The 22,267-nt window shown below is 45.8% G+C and overlaps 1 protein-coding gene across 3 annotated transcripts in view; it reads right to left on the reverse strand.

Annotated features, from left to right (window-relative positions):
* The window catches only part of ARMC2 (armadillo repeat containing 2), a 1,279,645-nt gene that overhangs the window by 946,103 nt on the left and 311,275 nt on the right, over positions 1-22,267 (reverse strand). The window lies entirely within an intron of this gene.

Raw genomic sequence — 22,267 nt, forward strand, 5'->3', positions numbered from 1 at the left:
CAGATCTCGTTTGTAAGCTAACCCCAGCTTATAATAGTAACAGAATAACTCTAAAACAGAGTCCACCTCTAACAACAGGAAGAAAGAAGGGTGACCTACATCCTGATCCAGGAAATATGCACAACAGCATATGCCTAAGAAAGAGGTGGTAGAAAGAGAGGTCACGATCACAACTCCTCTAGGTCTGTCCAGGCCAGGGGAAGGAGGGTGGCAAGAAGAAGGCGAGAAGAAGACAACTAACATGGAACGTTATGGTAAGAACATAACTTCTATATGTTAAGTTGTCTATCTCGCCTTCATTCTTGCTGGATGGGACCAAGGCCCCTAGCACCTTGTCCCGGTGGCCTAACGGAACAGACTCCTGAGAACAGTGGAACCAAAATTAGCTCTATGCCTAGAAGCTAAATCCAACTTATAATGAGAAATAAAAGTGTGAGGAGTAGCCCAAGTAGCCGCTGCACAAATGGTGTCAATAGGCAGTCTGTCTTGGAAGGCTAAAGAAGTAGCCAAAGCTCTGGTGGAATGGGCTTTAGGTTTATTAGGCAATTTTTGTTGTCTAATTTCATATACCAGGGAAATCAAAGATGTTAGCCATCTGGATAATGATACCTTAGCAACCGAAAGTCCCTTTCTGCTTTCCATAGGAGACAAACAGCTGATCAGATTTTCTGAATTGTTTTGTTCTATCCAAGTAGTACCTCAATTGACGATGAACATCCAGGCAGTGTAATTTTTGTTCAGACCTATTGGAATACTCTGGAAAAAAGACAGGGAGGTCAATGCTTTGGTTTAGATTTGATGCTAGACCACCTTAGGCAAAAGGACGGGTTAGTTCGTAAGCATACTCTGTCCTTATGAAACAAAAGATAAGGAGGACGACAACTGAGTGCTTGAAGCTCTGAAACTCTTCTAGCTGATGTAATAGCTACCAGAAAAAGAGTTTTCCATGATAACAATTTTAAGGAACAGGAAGCTGCAGGTTCGAAAGGGGGGAGAATCAAAGAAGCAAGAACTAAATTTAGGTCCCAAGGAGAAGGAGGATTTCTTATAGGAGGTCTGAGAAGAAAAACTCCTTTCAAAAAGGCTTTGCAGAGTTTGTGGGACATTAGGGCAGACTCAGAAATACCCACATGAAAGTTAGAAATAGCTGCCAATTGAACTTTTAGTGTAGAGGGAGATGAACCTGCATGGAAGAGTTCAGCTAGAAAATCAAGGACTAGTTGGATGGAAGCGGTGAAAGGATCTATGTCCTTTCCTTGAGCCCAATATGTGAAACGTTTCCACTTAAATAAATCTTCCTAGTGGAAGATTTATGGGAAGCTATCAATATATCTCTAACAGAGTGAGATAATTGAGGAAGCCTGGCTAAGGTTGGAACTGGAGGAACCAAGCAGTGAGGTTCAGAGAGGGGAGGGAGCGATGAAACTGACCCGACTGATGGATCAAAAGATCTGGAACTAGGTCCAGAATCCACTGTCGCTTCAAGAGAAAACGATGTAGAAAGGGGAACCACACTTGTCGAGGCCAGTAAGGAGCAATGAGGATCAATGAGGCCTTCTGAGCGATAGCTTTCTGAATTACTTGAGAGATCAGTGGGAAAGGAGGAAATGCATACAGAAGTCCCGGGCCAAACTTGGACTAGAGCGTCTCTGCTGGGTTGGCCTGGTAAAGGAATAGAGTGAAATATTCTCTGCACTTGCTGTTTTGGGGAGTAGCAAAAGATCGCAGCAAGACTGACCCCACTTGAGAAAAATTTCTCTCACTACAGAGTCTTTCAGAGACCACTCGTGAGGCATGAGAATAGCTCTGCTCAACTTGTCCGCAATATGATTGGACTTCCCCGGGATGTGCGTTGCTATCAGAAAACGCTGAGAAGAAATCGCCCATTGCCACAGTCTGAGTGCTTCTCGACACAGGGATATGATCTGGTTCCGCCTTGTTTGTTGATGTACCACACTACAGACATATTGTCTGTCTGGATTGCAATTGTTCCCAAGGGAAGAGAGTCTTGAAGGGCTTGCAACGCTAAAAGCACTGCTCTCATCTCCAGAACATTGATGTGCAAGTGGCATTCGTTTGGTTGCCATGTGCCCTGGACTGTCCTGCCCTGATAATGCCCCCCCCACCCGATCAGGGAGGCATCCATTGTCAATGTAGCAACCGGAGGAGGTGGAACAAAAGATCTTCCCGACAGGAGATGGGGGGAAGACATCCACCACATGAGATGCTTTTTGCACGCCTGCGTGATCACAATGGTGTGAGACATTGGAAGCTCTTGGTATGACCATTGAGTAAAAAGCATCCACTGAAGGATCCGCATGTGGTATCTGGCTAATGGAAGGAGAGGTATGGCCGCCATAATTCCCAACACCTTTAGAACTAACCTGGCTTTGATTCTGTTGTTGTTGAGAAGGAGTGATACCAATTTGTGAATGTCTGATATCCTTTGATGTGTTAGCCTTGCAGACATGTTTATTGTATCTAGATTTGCGCCTATGTAGGTAATAGTACGACAAGGCGACAAAACAGACTTTTCGCAATTTATTGAAATACCCAGCTTTTGACAAACGCGAAAAGTGTAATCTCTGGCCATCAGAAGGAGATGCTTGGTGGGAGCTGTGAGGAGCCAGTCGTCCAAATATGGAAACACCTGGAATCCTTGTCGCCTCAGGTGAGAAGCTACCACTGCCATGCATTTGGTAAACACCCAGGGGCAGTGGTGAGACCAAAGGGCAGGGCTCTGAACTGAAAATGACTGGTTCCCAGCCTGAAGCGGAGGAATCTTCTGGAGCCGCCTGTTCATTTTATGTGATAGTACGCATCCCGAAGGTCTATAGAGCACATCCAGTTTCCTTTGCCCAAAGGGAAGGATGGATTGCAGCGTGACCATCCGAAATCTTGTTTTCTTGACTGATTTGTTCAAGACACTGAGATCCAATATCGGTCTCCAGTCCCCTGTTTTCTTTGGAACTAAAAGAACCTTGAGTAGATTCCGGATCCTTGTTGGTCTGCTGGCACTGGCTGAATTGCTCTTTTTGCAAGCAGTTTTGAAATTTCCAAAGCTGCTAGATCCCTTTGCGTGGGTGGGACATCTGGAAGGGATTTTTTTGACTGATTTGGAAAGCGAAGAAAGGGGATAGAATAGCCTTCGGAAATGATGGACTGTACCCATTTGTCTTGAGTCAGGGATAGCCAGGCTTCTGGGTACAGTGACAATCTTCCCCCGACTGCCTCCGAAGATGGGCAGTCGGGCAACACCTCAGGGATGCTGAAAGGCTTGTCAGGGAAGGCTTCCCGATTGCCCTGGTTCTGCGGACCCCCCCTGCCTCTAGGGCGACGTCTACCATTGTTATTCCCACCTCTGCCTTTGGTAGGAAAACGACTCTGTGCGCCAGGCTAAGTCCCTTGAGATTGTTTACGGAACCACATCTTTCCACCCTTCTGGCCTTTGGGGTAAGGCCTGGAAGGAGTCGAGAAATGGACTCCGACGGCAGAAAGGGTCTTGCCATCAGTCTCGCACCTAGTCAGGGTTTCTTTCACTTGAGGACCAAAGAGATGATCCATCAAAGGGAGTTCGTGAAAGACGTCTTGAAAGGGTCCGCAAAATTGCATAGCCGCATCCAGGCGTGCCTACGTAAGGCCACACCTGTCCCTGCGGCTCTGCTCGCTCCATCAGCCGCGTAAGAGAGGAGGTGCATGGAGGAGTTGGATATGGGATTAAGGGTAGCCAGCTGCGTGTTCATTTTGTCTTGAAACCCGCAGCTGTAGGATCCTTTAACATTTCACTCGCTTCCTTGAACAAGTCCCTTTGAAGACGAGTGAAATGGCACAGGTAGTTCAGCGAACGCATGGTAAATGTCGCTGAGGAGAACATCCGCTTCCTGCACCTATCCATGGACCTAGATTCCTTGTTAGGTGGATGGACAGGTACTGAAGGATCAGCTAGTTCCTTCTTTGTGGCAGCAGCTACCACCATAGCATCCACAGAAACTCCTTTTGTTAAAAATTGTTTGTCTGCTGGAGCTGTTATGAACTTAGAGGGTCTCCTGGGAGTGGGATCCACAGAAGCAGGAGCCGCCCATGCCTTCTTAGCAACCACCTGCATGAGGAGGTCAAGGGGGACACCCAGGAGGTGGAAGGACGAGAGCCAACGCCTCAAGATACACAGATTCGCCCTCCGAAGGGTTGAGGGCTGGCCAATTTCCCCTCTGTTTCAGGATCTCCAGAATGTCTGCAAATGAGACATCTTCAGAAGGGGAACCCGGGGAACCCTCAGAATCATCCAAATCTGTGTCTGACGTGATGGACTCAGGTGAGTCAATGTGTTTCCTCTTACACTTCCTCTTCAGAGGGGGCTCTTCTGCCAAATCAGGAGAGGCCTCGGAAGAGGATGAAATCCCCACAGGGGGCTCCTGAGGAGCTGGCTCTCTGCGGTCCAGGATGAGGGAGTGAGTCGACTTAGCCTGAGGCACCATAGAGGGAGGGGCGGACGGAGCCGACTGTGGAGTAGAGCCAGGCTCTAACACACCGCATGACCTGAATGCCCCCCTGTCAGGCAGAGCCAGAGGTCCCCGCTCCGAGAAGCTAAGAACCCCCCTCGGCACAGACAGTGATGGCTCCGAGGCCAATGTCGGAGCCGAACTCACCAGCGCCGAAGCCCCGAGAGGGAGAAGGGGGTTGGACAAGGGTCCGATGCCACTCACCCCCTCGGAGCCGACGAGGGAAGTCCGGCGCCGAGATTCTTCCAAAGAAGAAAACGGAGCCGACGACGGAGCCGAAGACAATTGTATCGGCTCCGACGTAATCACAGTCTCGATTCCGACACGACCCGGCTCCGAACTCAAGAGAGGCGAAGGAGGAATGTGTTGATGGACCGGGGCAGGCATCGACTGATGAGTCGGGCTCTGAAGCATCTGGGCCAGTGCCTCGGACTTAAGTAGTCGACTCACTACCCTCTGAAGGTCATGATCCGACAACCTCGATGACCTAGAGGAGTGAGATCTTTGGCTCCGTTCAGACAGCAGGGGAGATCCTGGAGCCGAATGAACGGAGCCAAGAGATGGTGACCTGGACCTCTTCCTAGTTGTCGGCTCCGAAGGTCTGGTCGGAGCCGACACGGAACTTATAACCTCGGCTCCGGAGCCGAGGAGCCACAGAAACTGTGGACTGAGACTTATCGGCTCCAGCCGGAGCCGATGAAGGCAAAGGTTGAGAAATCCCAGGTCTCGGCTCAGTTGCCGGAGCCGAAGACCTAGATGCCTTAGAGGGCTTCCTGTTGAAACAGACAGGGAATCCTCTGGCTTGAGTAAGCCTCTAAGAATTAATTTATTCTTTCTTTCCTGCAGGACCCTGGGGCTGAAGCCATGGCACACAGCACAGGAGTCCTGCAGGTGCAAAGGCCCCAGACAATAGACACAAGAAGTGTGAGCGTCTGTCAGAGACATTTTCTGACAGCACGCATCACACTTCTTGAACTGAGACCTTTGCTTCTTTAGACATTTTTGTCTGAACAGGTGTACACAAACACACACACAAACACACTAGTTATACCCTGTCAGGTTAATACAATAAAAAAAGGTAGTAATACTAGTAATCAAAACTACAATAAACACACACACTCCACTAGGGAAGGAAAGGCCTATAGGCCCATGGGAAGAACCAAAGGTTCTTGGGGAAAGAAAAGGAAATTTTTCGGTTAGGGAATAAAAGTTTTCTAACCTACACTAACTAAGTAAAAATATTAACTTAAAGGGGTTTTTAAAGACTAATTTTCACAAGAAAATAGTACTCACCAGGAACCGGTAGAAACAACCAACCTCGAAGCTGTAGCGGCAAACGAGATCTGAGGTAACTCTCGCCTAGCATTGTGGGATATAAGGGGAGCCTCGAGCCGGTGGAACCAACTCTCAAGCTTTTAGAGTGGCCGAGTCGGAGCCGAGGTCGGCTCCGAACCCATCCAGCAAGAATGAAGGCGAGATAGACAACTTAACATCACCTTTTTACTGTAAGCACTCTGTCCCTGCATCAGCACAGTAAAGTAGGTCTAGCACCTGCATCTATTATTGCCATCTGATGTCAGGGATATGTTGTGATCATTCTGTTTAATGTTTTAATGTGTTAGTGCTCCATGGGAGACTGAAGAAAACTGGATCATCTGTAACAGGAAGCTAGTGGGATTAGAATAGTGTATTGTTGTATTATGTTAGTAAACTGTACAACACAACAGTTTCATTTATTTTTTCAGGTTTTCAATTTATTTTTATTGTTTTGCTTATGATGGTTTGTTTTTCTCAATTTACTATATTTTAAACTATGCAATATATAATTGAACATAAATATTTTTGTCTTTCATGTTTTAATGAACTGTAGAACATATAAAACGAACATATGGGAGTCACTTTTTCTCATGCTTTCTATTTTTTTATATATCTTTCTTTGCTTTATCCATTTATTTTCTTTTTCTACAGGACTGCCATTAACTGCAACTGCCTTCAGCAAAAATCTTTCATCCCTCCAATCAATCTCCAATAATATCTGTCACTTAATCATAAACTCCCCAAGGTCATACAATCTCCAATAATATCTGTCACTTAATCAAACTCCCCAAGGTCATAACATCATCTGGGACCCCTCTTGTTCGGTATATATTTCTCGGAGGTACAGGCCAACACGGAAGGACTGTGGCTGACCAAGTTTGCAGATGACTGCAAACTGGGCGCCATAATCGACTCTCCAGCCGACACAAGCATCCTCCAAAAGGGCCTCATAGAAACAGACAACTGGTGCCAGAGCCATGGCCTCAAGCTAAATGCCAAAAAGTGTATAGTCATCCCCTTTGGCAAAAACAAAGTGCCCACAAATTACCACATAGGTGGTAATCCATTAAGTACAGAAGAAGTAATTAGGGACCTGGGGACCCAAGTTGATAGCAATCTCTCATTTGACAACCACATGGCCAAAGTGGTTAGAAAAACATTTTATATAGCCCACCTAATCATGAAGGGATTCACATCTAGATCAGGGGACATCATCGTGCCTCTTTACTCATCCCTCATCAGGCCCATAATTGAGTACAATGCCCCTTTTGGGATGTACCTTACCAGACACCTGCAGCAACTTAATGACCCCAAAAGTACCTCACCAAGAGGATCAAAGGGCTCAAACAGATGCCATATGCTGCCCGGTTAAAGAAACTCCAGCTCTACTCAGTGGCATACCGCCTGTTCAGAGGCGATCTGTGCCTGACGTATAAAGCCATGTCCAACCCGGAATTAATGGACATGCTGCACCTCAGAAAATCCAAATCCCATCGAGCTACGCCGGAGAGACTTGAACCTCAGCACCGAAATAAATAGGACATGCTGGAGGGACAGATTCATAACCCAGAGGCTCTCTTCACTCTGGAATAAAATCCCAGTCCAGGTTAGGCAGAGTCCCTCATTGACTCTCTTCAAGAGGAATCTTTATGAGTGGATGGGAGATCGTAGATTTACCCTGGTATCACTTCTGTGTCACTGTTAGACAGAGGCACAGTATACTAACTTCGAAAAAGGGCATATCAAAATAAATTTTTGGCAAAGAAACCCTTCCCTTACATAAACCCCTAGGAGATAGAGTATAATATCCTACAGTAATGGAACTGGCAAAAGGGGAAACGAGAACCCGGGTTTCCCGGACGGGAAACCCCCTGATGCCAAAATTACCAAAACCCAACCCAGTCCCAAAATTAGAGGCCACTTCCAAGGCTAAAACAATGATCAAAAACCTTGGAGCAAGTTGGGGACAAAAAAATAAGGGGGAAAAAAAATTTCAACAGATCCAAAAATGTAAAGGGTTTTTTGCTGAAAAAAATTTAATCACCCCCTCCATTGGCTTTGGGGGAAGTACCAATCCCAGGGGTGCCCCACTTAAAAATTTATAAACCTTTTAAAACCCAAATCTTAGGCAAAAGGATATTCTACAATTGTACATTTATTGCTTCGATTTTTTAAAAACCGTTGGAGGTTTAAATTTTAAATTCCCAAATTAAAGGGCTTTTGACCAGGGAGCAGTAGGGTTTTAAGCCAAAAAAATTTTCTGCGATTAAAATCGTTCCCAAGGAAAACCCTTGGGGGCTTGAAAAACCAACAACTGTTAAGAACATATAAAAATGGGTTTTGCCATTCCCTAATTCCTGCCCGTGAATCACAATGGGAACCATTTTGGTTAGCACCAATGGAAGGTTTTTTAAAGAAATTTTAAACCACACCAAAGGACCCCTTTAAATCACGGTAATTTTAAAGCTTTTTCCTGGTATACCAAAAAAGTAAAACCCTTATAAGGTTCCAATGGTTTTCTTTTTTTGGTTGGCCAAATTAACATTAGAACTAACCTGGCTGATTTTTGTTGTTTGAAAAGTTACCATTTTTGTATATCTGTTTTTTGTTAACCTCAAAAAATTAATAATGCCAAATTGGGAATTCCAGGTTCTACAAAACAGACTTTTGCATTTTGGGTTTCCTTTTAACAAAGGGATTTATCTCTGAATACAGAGATGCTGGGGGGCCCTTGAACATCCCAAAAGAAAAAAGGAAGGTTTCGGGAAATACTGCCTCTTTGGTAAACCCGGGGGGGGTTGAGCCGGGCCTAATTAAGAAGCTGGTCCCACCTGAAAGGGGAATGGCCCGGGGTTCTTTTAGTGATGTCGGAAACCGAAGGCCAAGGCCACAGTCTCCCAAGGAAGAATTCCATACACCCGAATTTTATATTTTAAACTGGAACCAAAATTGGAAAACCCCCTTTTTTAACCCAAAAATTATGTTTTCCGGTTCCCGGGGGGCCGGGCGGCCCTTTCTAATTTCTTTTCAACATTTTAATTTAAAATCCTGCCCGGGTAACCCCCTAAAGGGTTTTTCGTTTGGGAAAAAATATTCAAATATTTTTAACCCTTTTCTTTTTAGGGGCCAGGTTTGAAAATGCTTTTCCCCCTGTTCAGGGCACCCCCCCCTTTAGGATCCCTGAAGCTTAGTCTTCTTTCCCTTTTGCTGGACCCCTTTGCCCCTTTTTCCGCTACCATTTTTTCTTTGTTTGGGGCGACTCCACAGTTTTGTTGTTTCGCCCCTTCCCCTTTCTTCTTGGCCGGGGAACCTAAAAGGATTTCACCAATCCTTCTAGTTTCTCACTCTCGTTTTCCCCAGGCCAAGAGGTGTAAAGTTAGGGGCCTTTAAACCCCGCATTGGGCAGGGCTTTACTCCCTATTTTGGATTGCCGGGGCCTCTGTTCTTTTTTAGCCCAAAAAGGGATTTTTTTTAAAATTAGGTCCCAAACTGTTAATTTTTCTTAAACCCCACTAATCCTCCATTAAAACTGCTTATATCCCCTTTTAAGGGTTGCTCGGGTGTTACCATTCCAATTTTTTGGTAAAGTTCTGAAAACTCCGTTTCACCCTTCCCATACCAAGTCTGTTGGGGGCCCTTTAAAGGATCACCAGTTTGGGCGGGAAACCTGTAAAAACCTTTTAAAAATTTTGTCGTGGACTTTATATTTTGTTTGGCCACAAATTTCACCAATTTTTGGCCCTTTAAAGGGGTCAGGGAAACCGGGTTTTTCCACCCCCCTTTTGTCACTCCTCAATCCTCAAAGTGTATGGTGGAATTTTTTCTCTGTTTCTTTCCTAGATCTGCTAACATTTTGGGGGAACCCTCAAACCCCAAATTTAAAAAAAATAACCCCCTTAAAATTTCCTTTTTCCCTTTAGCTCTTCCCCCTTTTGGAGCCTCCAAAAATAAAACCCCGGGTTTTTGGGTGCTTTTGGGTTTATGGGATGTCATATTACGACCCTTTGGGCCCAACAGAAGCGGACGTTAGCTAATGCTGGGGCCCTTTAAAAGGTCCTGAAGCACCCCTTACGGCAAGGTCCCCCCAAAAAAGCCCCCCTGAAATTTATTTTTCCGGCCAATAAATCACCCCCAAGCACCAAGAGAGGTTACAACCTTTTTAGTAACTCCTCGAAAGGGAACCCCGATTCAAAAAAATGGAGCCAAGAAAGGATTTTTGGCCCGGAAGCAAATTTTACATTTGTCACACGGCCCAATTTTAAAGAAAAGAATGAGGGACCAGCTGTTAAGCCCTTTTAAAAGCATCCCATTTTGCCTCATTGGTCTCAACCTTGGGTTTTCCCGAAATCACCGAGGATGAATCTTTGTCTTAACAGAAATCCTAGAAAACAACAAAAAGAGGGTTACCTAACCTCTCTATTTGGTGTCAATTTGTCGGAACCGGGGTTTACCGGGTCGGCCGACCGAGGCCCAGAAATGGACCAAGCTCTCAGCTCTCCTCAAATAATGCCCTGCTCTACCCTCATGTACCTCAGATCGAGTTTGCCAAAGCAACAACACCTGAAAAGGGTAACATAGAATATGCAGGAAACTGAAAGGCCCAGTGGAGATGGAGACGGGAGGTTTGCAGACAAAGTGAATGCACCTACTCAGATGGAACGTTATGGTGAAGTACATAATTCCCTAAATCTGAAGTAGGATATTCATTTGTCTGCAACCGTGGGGGACAGAGTCTGTGCTACCTGAATCATTGGGCGGCCATCATGGAAGGATATTCGAGCACCTGGCTAAGGGCCAAAGGATGCCTACCCCTAGATGAAAAGATCCAACTTATAGTGGGAAATAAAAGTTGAGATGAAGCCCACAGGGCTGCTGCACAAATATCATCTAGAGGAATCCTAGCCTTGAAGGCTGCCGGGGTAATACTGACCGGGTTGAAAGGGCATGAACACACTCCGGTTCCCTTCTGAAGCTTGATAAGCCAATAAAATCACTGTGAAATGCCAGGACAGAGAAAACTTTGGAAATAGGTTCCAAATTGAATTTTGCAAAGGAAATAAAATAATGGTGGATTCCCTATGACAGCTGTCCTGTTCAGATAAAACTAAGTTCCTGTAACAATCTATGAATGTAGCTTTGATTCACCTTTGCTTATATTTAGGAAGAAAACAGGGAGGTTAATGGATTGATTGATCCTTTGCTTAGAAAGCGATATTTAGGAAGAAAGGACGGGTTGGTCCTAGAGGTAGACACCGGTCGGATGAAATACCAAGTAAGGAGGTTTAGCTGATAATGCTTGAAGTTAGAAACTCTCTTGGATGTAATGGCTACCAAAAAGGCTGTCTTGTAGGACAAGAATTGAGATCACCGTAGCCGCTGGCTCGAAGGGGCGGTCAAGGCCTGTAGGACCAGAAAGGTCCCAAGGAGGAACTGCTTGTTTTATAGGGGCCTGAGAAAAAGTCTTTAAGAAAATTTTACACAATTTGGCTGACATAAGAGGATTAGAGTCATGCCAATGTGATATGAGAAATTGCCGCCAGTTGTACTTTGACTGTGGAACTGCTGGCACCATCTTAAAGGGGTGGTTAGAAATCAAGCACTAAAGGAGAGGAACCGTGAAGGATTAGGCCTTGCCGCCCCCCACAAAAAAAAACGTTTCCACTTGTTTGAAACCTTTCTAGTGGATGGTTTATGAGCTGCCACCAAATTCCCTTTAAACCCGGTGAGAAATCCCGGGGAGTCCTGATCAAGAGTGGAACTGGAGCAGCCAAGGGGTCAGCTTCAGGTTGTCCGGGTTCGGAGGAGGAATGCAGGATGGATGGGATATCAGATCCGAATGGGATCTAGAATCCAAGGAGGATTCACCGAGTGAGACCTTAGGAAGGGGAACCAGCTCTGCCGCGGCCAAAACGGCCCAACGGGAATCATTCGCCAACCCACCCCAGAGGCTTCCTGAAGAACTTGGAGCATCAGAGGCAAGGGTGGATAAGCATACAGAAGACCGGGTGGCCAAGCATGCACCAGAGCGCTCTTGGGGTACCTCCGGAGGAGGTATAGAGCAAAAACTGTCGACTTGGTGTTTGAGGGAAGGCAAAAGATCGCATGAAGGGTTCCCCCCGAATATGCGCCCGCTACAAATTGAGAGACCACTCGTAAGGGGTCAGAATGGTGCGACTGAGCTTGTCCGCTAGGATGTTGGACCGACCGAATGGGGCTATTAGAAAGCGGTTGGTGGAGATTGCCCATTCCCAAACTCTCATGGCTTCTCGACAAAGGGGGTAAGACATTGTTCCCCCCTTGCTTGTTGATGTACCAGACCACAGACATGTTGTCCGATTGAATCGCAATTGCTCCCAAGGGAAGAAAGTCCTGAAGTGCTAGCAACGCTAAGAGCACTGCTCTCATCTCTAGAACGTTGATATGCAGTAAGGTCTCTGAATCGTCCACGTGCCTTGGACGCCCGGGCCAAATCCCCCCCACCCGAGGCGGGGGGGGGCCGTGGTCACCGGGGCGAGGGGGGGAGAAGCAAAAAATGGGCGGCATCTGTGGAGATTGGGGGAGTGAAGACACCACAAGAGGGACCGCTTGCAAGCCTTGCTGATCGCATGGGATGATGCAGGGGGAGAGCAAGGTATGACCACTGTACTAAGAGCGTCCACTGTAGAATCCCATATTGAGCCTGGCAAGAGGAAGAAGTGCTATAGCCTGCCATGGACCCTAGAGCCCTCAGGACCAACCCCCCGGGAACAGAACTTGATGGAGAATGGCCCGCACCTGGAGCTGCAGTTTTTGAACTCTGTCCGCAGTGAGGAAGGCTAAACTCCTTGTGTCAAACCTGGCCCCTAAAAAATCTAAGAGCGGGGAGGTTGGATTTTTTGTATTTATTGTGATGCCCAGAAAAGCAAGATGGAGAAAGGAGTCTCGCCAATAAAAAGATGCCTTGTTGGGGGGTAAGAAACCAGTCGTCCAGGTAGGGAAAGACCTGCACCCCCTGAAGCCTCAGGTGGGCGGCAATCACTGCTAATACTTTGGTGAACACCCTGGGGGGTGTGGTGAGACCAAAGGGAACGACCCGAACTGGTAGTGACTGGCTCCCAGCCGAAGGGGGAAACCTCCTGGGCGCCTGTCCATAGGATGTGGTAGTACGCTCCTTGAGGTCTATCGAGCACATCCAGTGATTTTCTCCCAGAAGGGGGGAGAAGTGACCATTCGAATTTTTCTTTTGGGGGGTGCCAGTTCAAGAGAGAAGGTCTAGGATTGGTCTTAGTTTCCCCCCTTTTTTGGGACTAAAAGAACCTGGAGTAGAACCCTGATCCGATCTGGTCTGGGGGGGGGCCTTCTCTTTTTTTTAGCAAAGGCCAATTTCTAAAACCCCCCCTGACCGGGTGGACCCTGGGAGGGAAAATTTGGAAGGTGAAGGAAAATGCGATATCCTCTGGATATGATTTGGAGAACCCAGCGGGCCATTTTTAAATCCCATGCCCGGGGAACCCCCCCGACCCCCCAGAGGGGGGCAGTCGGGCAACCCCCCGGGGGCTGGGGGGTTCAGAGAAAGGTTCCCTGGCCCCAAGTTTCTGGGAGCCCCTCTGCCTCTAGGGGGGGCCCCTCCCTGTCCTCCTCTCCCCACGGAAGGACTGGTTGCCCGGGAGCAGGCTGGGACTGCTGCGACTTGGGAAACCCAAATCTTCTTCTGACCCGGTTCCTAGGGGCCTCTGGGGTGAAAACGGTTTCCCGGAGGGCAGACAGCGCCTTCCGTCCTTCCCCTGGGCCCTCCCTTTTCCAAAAAAGGCAGAACCATAAAAGGGGCGCCCCAAAACGTTTTGAAGGGCTAAAGAAACAGCCAGGCCTCCCTAGTGCCCAGTCCTGTCCCCAGCTCTGGGGCCCCCCGGCATGGGAGAGTAGCCCCCGGGGTAAAACTGACCTAAGAGTGGCCTTTGGGGGTGCAGAACCTGTCCTCCTCCGAAATGGACTCATGCAGCGTATTCTTTAATAAGATCTCGCTGCATCCTAATAAAAGTGTTCAGCGCCCTTACCGAGAAGGTCGCTGAACTAAACATCCGTTTCCCCAAGCGGTCCATCACCCGAGACTCCTTGCTGGGGGAAACTGGGGGACTCTCCTGAGCCAGTTCCCCCGGGCCCCAACATGGCCCCCCCTTTCCCGGGCCGGTGGGGCTAAGGATCCTATCTCCTTTTTGGTCCATGTCCCTTCCACGCCCTGGTGGAAAAAGGTCCACCAGGGGTCGGCAGGAGGACACCCAAGAGGTAGAGGGGCCCGCTTCAAATGCCTCCAAGAACACGGACTCTCCGAGGAAGACGGGGCAGACCCCCCCCTTTAAAACCATTTCCATGATGTCTCCAAAAAACACCCCGGGGTGACCGTAGCCTTCCCCCCCTCCAAGTCCGTGTTTTGTGAGAGACCAAATGTGCCCCCTTTTGACGTATCCCGGGGGCATCCTCTGGGGGCTGTCAGAGGAGTCCTCCACAAGCCAAAAAAACCCCAAACCCGTCCCAGGGGGTGGTGGAAGCCTGGCCCAGTGCAGAGGAGCGGCCCGGGAACAAGTGCCGGGGTCCGGAGACCCTCAACAGGGCCCTCTCCACTACATCCCCAAAGGGGGGCCACCCGACCAAAGGATCCGACAATCGGCTCCCCTCCGGGGTCCAGCCCGGCGCCGGATCCCGGGGCAGTGCGCCCGAAACCGGGGGCCCCTGATCCCCCGGGTCCGGGGGTCGGATCCAGGCTCGAGAGGGGTCCGGCCCACTCGGGTCCCAACCAGTTTTCCCCCCCACCCCCCGGGTCCGGTTTTTCAGCTGCTCCAACCCGGTAGGGGGGAGAAGGAGCAAAGGTTTGGGGTTTAGCTCCCCCAAGGGGGGGCAAAACACTCCCATCTGCATCTGGGCCTGGATGAACCTTCTCATCATCCGGGCCAGATCAGCATCCAAGGCTATTAGATCTCCCAGGCTACCGGGGTAGTGCCTCCTCGAAACCTCGACGGAGATCCTCCTCCTCAGGACCCGTGAAAAACACACGGGACCCCGAAAGGAGGAGACAAACCAAATGGGTAAACAAAGGCTCCGGCCCCCCGCCCCCTCCCTCCGGGCCTTTTTAGCATCCCCCTCCCCCAGAAACGGGAGGTTGAGTCCCCAGGAGGGGTGCCAAGGGGGAAAAAAACCATTACTCCCCGGAAGGTCCCCGTCCCCCCCCAAGAAACGGGCCCCCGCCCTTTAAGCCCCCCGGGGTTGAACCCTGCACAAATGGAACATCCAGATGTGAGGTGTTCAACCCCCGGCCCTTCAAAAAGCCCGGGCCCCACTCGAAAAAAACAGATTTGGGCTGTTCAGCCCTCCCAATCTTTCAGCTACTAAAAATAACAAAAAAAAAACACAGGCCCCAACACACACACACCCGCCGCGAGGGAAAGGGGAAAAAAAATTAATTTTAAACCCAAAAAATATCAAAAAAACCTAAACTTTCCCCCACAAAAATTAAAAAACTTTAAAAAAAATAACTTAGCTGAGAGCAGAAACCAATCCAGTCACCAGGGGGCAAACAGATCTGAGGTCATGAGGGTAGAGCAGGGCATTATGGGTGAGGGAGGAGCTGAGAGCTTGGATCCATAGCTGGAAAACCATGGGGTTTGGGTCCGATATCGGATCCATAACCCACAGGTTGCAGACAAATGAATATCCTACTTCAGATCTTTTATTATTCAGCAACTTTCAATGTTTTAAATTTAAAAGAGGGCCCCCCAATTTTTTAAATTTTCCTTTGGGTTCTTTTAATTTTTTTCACAAAACCCCCAAAAAACCAAAAACCCAATTTAAAAAAATTTTAAAGGCTCTTTTTCCAAAAGAAATTTCCCCCTTTTTTTTGCCCCCCGGGACCGCCGAAAGGAGGAGACAAGGACCGAAGCGTGGCTGCCCAAAAAACTGTCTCGCCCGCCGCCATTTATATAAGGGTTAAAATCCAATTCTCCCGTTTTTTTTGGTTTCTGACTGCCCTGTCTCCCCATTTATATAATAAAATCAATTGATACTTTATTTTGGTGCTCTTGTTTATATTGGCATGCCTCATATATACTGCGATCCCTTGGTCATGTGATCTCACACAGCACAGCGGATTCAGTTGTATGCTTAATGCTGTTATTGTGCCTGTAAAAGGTTTATTCTGCAGCACCATCCCTCCCACTCTCTGCAAGGCCTCATCACACTAACTTCATTGTGTGAAGCTTGATATTTATTTATTTATTTCTCTGTCTACTACAATTTTAAAATCATCCACGTTATGCAGCTATAGACAGAGGCTAATGTCAAAATCAACTTTATTAGTAACTCTCTGGAAGAAAAAAAGAGCACTAATATTTGCAACTCAAAGCTGCTTCATCTTAATGAGAGCATTCAATATATGCAGGATGTTTAGTACAGGAAGTCTAATTTACATTTATTGTGCTACTACCACATTGGTTCACTAGTTTACACAGAGAAGTCCTGCTAAATATAAGCTGGACTATTAACCTTAATAGCTGGTTACAAGTCCATACTATATGCATACCTCTCAACTGTTTGCCTCATATTTTTGGTCTGTTCCTCAAAAAACTTGGTGTTTTACAGTAAATCACCGAGGACTGAAGTCACTAAATAATGATACATTTAAGTTTCAGACTTCATATCCTTCAGAAAATCCATACAAACACAAATTATATTATTCTAGCAACTTTCAATGTTTATAAGAGCAATTTTTAAATTCTGTCTTTATTTTTGGGCTATTGTCCCACCACCACCATTATTTTAGGCTCTCTCCAGATCTCTTGCACTAAGAGGTTGACAGGTATAACTATATGATTAACCTGGTTGTCATCATGGAGGGGATGGTCTGTGAGTTGGCAAGAAGACTTCACAATGCTTGGGATATTATGGTTTGTGGAAATCTCTAACTATTTTATACAGAGTTACTGGAAGACCAAGTAATGCCTAGGAAGGTACAACCTGTATCACAGTCTACAAGTATAAAAGAATAGTACTCTACATATTAGAAATCCTTGTTTTATAACTAGTGTTAACAACTGACCTTCGTGGTTTGTTCGTAGTTTGGAGGAGAAAGTGAGTAACACATTTCCCAAACAGCATGACAAAGGGTGCACAATGATGGAAAAGATCACTCAGTATAAGCACACAATGGGTAAACAGTTAGGGGATTCCTTAAAATACAGTTAGGAGTATATGCTTTTTAAATTGGGTGTTGTAATATTAGATGGGAGCACACAGTGCAAAATGGAAGAGCTGTGTAGAGTATATGCTTTTTAAATTAGGTGTTGTAATATTAGATGGGAGCACACAGTGCAAATGGAAGAGCTGTGTGGAAACAGAAATAACTAAAACTGAAAGGACAATAGACTGGGACATATTAAAAATGGATAGGAAGCTACCCAACTGTAAAGAATTCTGTGCTACATATCAGTGGACAGCAAAAAGTACAGTTGTGTAAGTAAACATACCATAACAGTAGATGTTCAAATAGATCACTGTTACAGTAGCATATAGCTATTTGGAATGTATCCTGACAAGGGTTGGCTGCCCAGCCAGTACACAAAAAATTTAGGAGCCTTCCACTCACACTGTTTGAATGCCTGATGATATAAAAGAAGATGCATGGGCACCAAAATTCAGAGTTTTCTTGCCTCTCTGATAAAGAGAGTATGACATATAAAAGTAACCTGGCCAGGTTACCAAATTTGGATATTTTTGTGGTAGAGGCATAGACAGACAGGAATTAAAAGGACCCCATCCTGGGCATAAAAAACATCTCCACAAAGGAAGAATAGAGAGAGAAAAAATTAAGTGGATGGAGGAAGGGTTGTAGTATTGCAATAGTGATCTATTTGAACATCTACTGTTATGATAGATTTACTTACATAACTGTATTATGTTCATCATTAGATCATTGCAGTGGTAGTATGTAGCTATATGGGACGATCGCCAATGCCTAAATAGCCAGGAAGTATGAACAGAAGATTAGGAGGTCATGAAGAACTGATCTAGCAAATCCTACTCTGACCATGGAAAATCAAACAGTATTGTTATGTTTGGTGAAGGTGTGAACGGAAGGTCATGTAGCTGCCTCATGGCATGGTCCACCCTTTTCAAAGATGTGTTAAAAGTAGGCAAAGCTCTGGTGGAGTGAGCTTTAGCCTTCTGAGACAGGGACTTACCAAAGTGAGTGTAACAAAAATGGATGGTACGATTTAATAATTTAGAAATTGTTGTGTCGAAACTAGTTGCCCTTTTTCTTTCCATCAAAAGAGATGAAAAGCTGGTCAGAAGCTCAAAAATGTTGTGTTCTTTTCTGTTGATGTAGTATCCAAGTTGTATATGGATATTCAGAATATATTCTTTCTCCCTTATTCTTAGGTTAGGTAAGAAGACATATATATGAATGCATTGTTTCAAAGTGAATTCTGATACCAGTTTATAGGTTCATAGATACGTGCTAGGATAGCAGACTTTCCAGGCCATTTTAAACCTAGAAAATTCCTCTCACTGGTGAGAATCAAGCTCTATACCTTGAGTCTGTGACGTAAATGCCTTAACAATTATGCCAGCCCCCATCCCTTATAATGGATAGCAGCTGTTATAAATGCATAAGTGAATACTAAACTGCCCTGTAGGGCCATTTTAAACCTAGCGCATAGAGGAGTCAGAATCAAACCCTATTCCTTGTGTCTATGAGGTAAATACATTATCAGTTATGCTAAACACACTTTAGGCATAATGGAATGGCTAGTTCTTAAGGTTGCTCTGTCCGTATGAAATATGAGGAAGGGCTGATTCAACAAAGTTTCTAACTCAGATACCCCATATCTGAACTCAGAACAAGGAGTAAGGCAGTTTTCCAAATCAGTTTGATGAACTAGTTCAATGAGTGGAAAAATTAATTTTTCTGAGACATAGTTGATATCCCAAGGGAAGAGCTACCTGTTTTCCTAGTGGTCAGATATGCAAAATCACTTTCAGAAATTGTTTTACCTAGAATAAGGAAGAAAGGGCAGATCTAAAAGCGGACAATCAGAAATGGTCAAAAGTTGAATTTTAATAGAGAAGTAAAAAAGGCCTGAATTGAGCATTTCACACAGATAGTGGAGAACCCGAGGGGTTTCTGCCTTAGATGGGTCTTGGTTCATTTTGTGGCACCAACTAAAAAAAATCCCTTCCTTTTAGCTTAATAGGATATTCTACAGGTGAGTTTTCTAGCCCTGTTTAATATCATCTGCATGTCCACAGAGAGAAGGTGCCTTAGTGGAATCAAAATTCAATCAAAGTAGTCAAATGCAGGTTTGGCAGGTTGGAATGGATCAGTGATCCCTTGTGCTATGCGAGATTGGTAAAATTTAGAGCATTTCCTTGTCCTGTAAGAGTAGATCAATTATACAGGGAATTTGCGGTAACTGCCATTTTCATGAGAAGTGAGAATCAATGTTGCTTAGACCAAAAGGGGGGGGGGGTCACAGAGATAATTTCGGAGCCCTTTCAGGTCACTCTGGTAATCAGAAGAAAGGGGAATGCAGGGACAAAGCTGGTCAGAGATTAGCAAAATAATGACGTTAACTAAAACTGGAAGCTTAGGATGTGCTGAAAGGCAGTCTCAAGTGTAAAATTTAAAGAATGGAGTATAAGAGATAAGGGTAATCCTCTGATAATGTACAGTAATCCAGCACTGGTCAGTGTCAAGCAGGGATAAAATAACACGGATTAAAATCTGCCACTTTATGTCCCTCTCACCTCCAAACGAGCATCACTGTTACATCTTCATACTTGCTAATTGCAAGCCAGAAGGCTGGTGTGACTAAGGAATCTAAACCAGAACCCATACACTGAGGTGGAATTAACTGTTATCCCAACCATCTTCTGTCATTTGCTGCAGGAGGGTTTCTTGCAGTGTTAGGATCCAGAAGACTAATACCACATCAACCGAAAAAAGATGGACTTTGGTCTAATTTCTCTGACCATTGTGATAAAGCCCAGAATCAGGGAATATTGTGAGACAAAGTACATCTCCCTTGCTCATACCTGCACAGTAAGAATGTGCTCCATTTCAAATAGCTCCTTGTCTTGTTGCACTATGCATGTGACAGGAAAGATCATGTTCCCTTGGATAGTAACTGTTGCTTCTCTGGTCAGAATAAAACAGACAAACATTCATTGGTTCTGTTCAAGCAGCTTTATTACGCAGAAACATATTAGGAATGAGGCTTTGTAACATAAACGTATAAAGAGACTATCACACTCATACATGCTAACACTCTGGCTGTTATCTCAAAATGGCACTGCTGCCTGCACGTGCTCTGTATTTATAGGCATGTGCTGCATCTGGAAATGCTTCTTAAATGGTACATACACATGCTCTGATCTACAGTAATCTGCTCCAACAAAACTAACTAGACAAAACTTGACAATCCCCAGCTGCAGGAGAAGGTTGCTGTTGCAGTTTCAGAAAGTCCTCCAGCATTTTCACTTTCTTGGGATATAAATAACTGAGAGCTTGATGCATCTATTTATGTCTACTCAAACCCACATCACCTCAGTAAAGGGGGTATGAATAAGAGTTGCTCTGCTCCTTTAGGTACCACAAAATGGGATGGTTATATATCCAGATTAATGCGAGCTCTAGTCTTCAATACTCCTTCAGAACCATCATGGCAAAAAGCACCATCTGTAGCTCAACCTGGTTTATGTGAAACCTCCTTTCTAAGGGGCCTATTTTCCTCTAACTCCAATATATGAGTTGATGTAGGTTCTCCACTCTGCTAGATAATGATCCTGCAAGGGGTTTAGCTGTAAGACAGAAAGACCTACAGTAAGACTGGTGGGGATTATATCAAATGCATGGGGTCCAGCTAGAAGGGTCTTGCACCAAAAATTATCCATAAATACATAGCGACTCTGGAGCCACTGGTATCTCCAACAACAATACAACACCAATATCACTAGCCAAGCAAAGGACACAATGAGAATCATGGCTGTCATTAAAACTGGAAAAAAGAACCTATTTGACCTTGTAGGGCCTTTTTCAGAGGAGGAATGCCAGCACTAGGTACATGCTTATGCAGTAAAGCATGCAAAAGGCACACATTGGAGGTCAGATGACTGTGCACCGATTATCAGAGTTTTGCCTGCCAAAGGTGATGTGGAGACAGTGGACACCTGTGCATGGTTTGGTGATGACATCAGTTCATGTTCCTTCAGGGTGCAAAGCTGCACCACAAGTAGCAGTCCCATAATAACCATGCAACTGCTTAATGTTACTGGTCTACTTTATCAGCCATGAAGTAGAAGACTCCAGTAGAATCTCCTTAACTGGTGGCATCATGCCATGCAGGGCACCTGAAGAATGCCTGGAAAAAAGGGTCCTTGGCTCTGATTGCAACCAGTGAGCTCCTGCTGAAAGACTTTAGGACTGCTTCCTGAGTACAAGCCAGCTTCCATGGAGCTCCAAAATCCCAACCATTCAATTGGATGAGAGGTGGTGCTGTCTCCCAGAATGTACCGTCTCAACATGGTTGCTGGTGGAGCACCTCTTCTCAAGGGTTCGTAAGTCCATAGATAGATAGTAGGCAATTAGCTGAATAGACAATTTGCTGCCTAGCCACTCCAGTTTCCACTACCTACACCCTTTTTCCACAAGGGACGTAGACACGGACAAGGCAGGACTGAATTTACACATCTCCATTCATTTATCAGGATTATTTTTGAAGGGAGCTAGGGAGCTGCTTTGTTTGCTATGGACAGGATGTTTATTCCATAGGTAGATGATCCTCTGGGATCATGACAAACAGATTATCTATGTTCCAGTGTAGGTTTAGATCCACAGAGCTGGAATTTGTGATGCTACCAGTTTTATGAAAGTGCAAGAGATCAAACAGGTCAGGGACATTTGCTGCTTTGTCTGCCAGACATGGGTCACGGTACAGAAGTCTGTAAGACACAGAATATATAGAGGGGGCTTTTAGCCACTCCGTAAAGCTTATAAAGCCAAAAGCCGAGATCTTCTTTGTGAGTAAATGTTAAGGTTTTCTGAGCTGGGTGATAAGTCTGGGTAAATATATGCCAGCAGGGGCACTGTATTCAAGTATGGGCATGGTGATGGAAGAATATGACGGCACAATTTTTTTCACCTGAAAAATATGCCTTTAGTAATTAGATGGTGCTGCTGTAGCATTGTCGCCTCACAGTAAGACGTCCCATTCGATTCTCAGCTTGAGCGTCTTCTGTGTAGAGACATGCGTGAATGGGCATACCTTCATTGAAGGTTGTGCATCAGAGCTGGCAACTCGGCATGTAAAAATCTACTGCCAATCATCAGCGGACCGGAGTTCCGCTGTGACGACCCCTAACCGGGAAAAACCGAAAGACACAACAAAAGTAATTAGATGGGAGGTAAAAAAAATTACTAACAATAA

This window comes from Protopterus annectens, chromosome 1.part0 (assembly GCF_019279795.1).
Source record: "Protopterus annectens isolate FY-2018-M chromosome 1.part0, PAN1.0, whole genome shotgun sequence".
Taxonomy (NCBI): Eukaryota; Metazoa; Chordata; order Ceratodontiformes; family Protopteridae; genus Protopterus; species Protopterus annectens.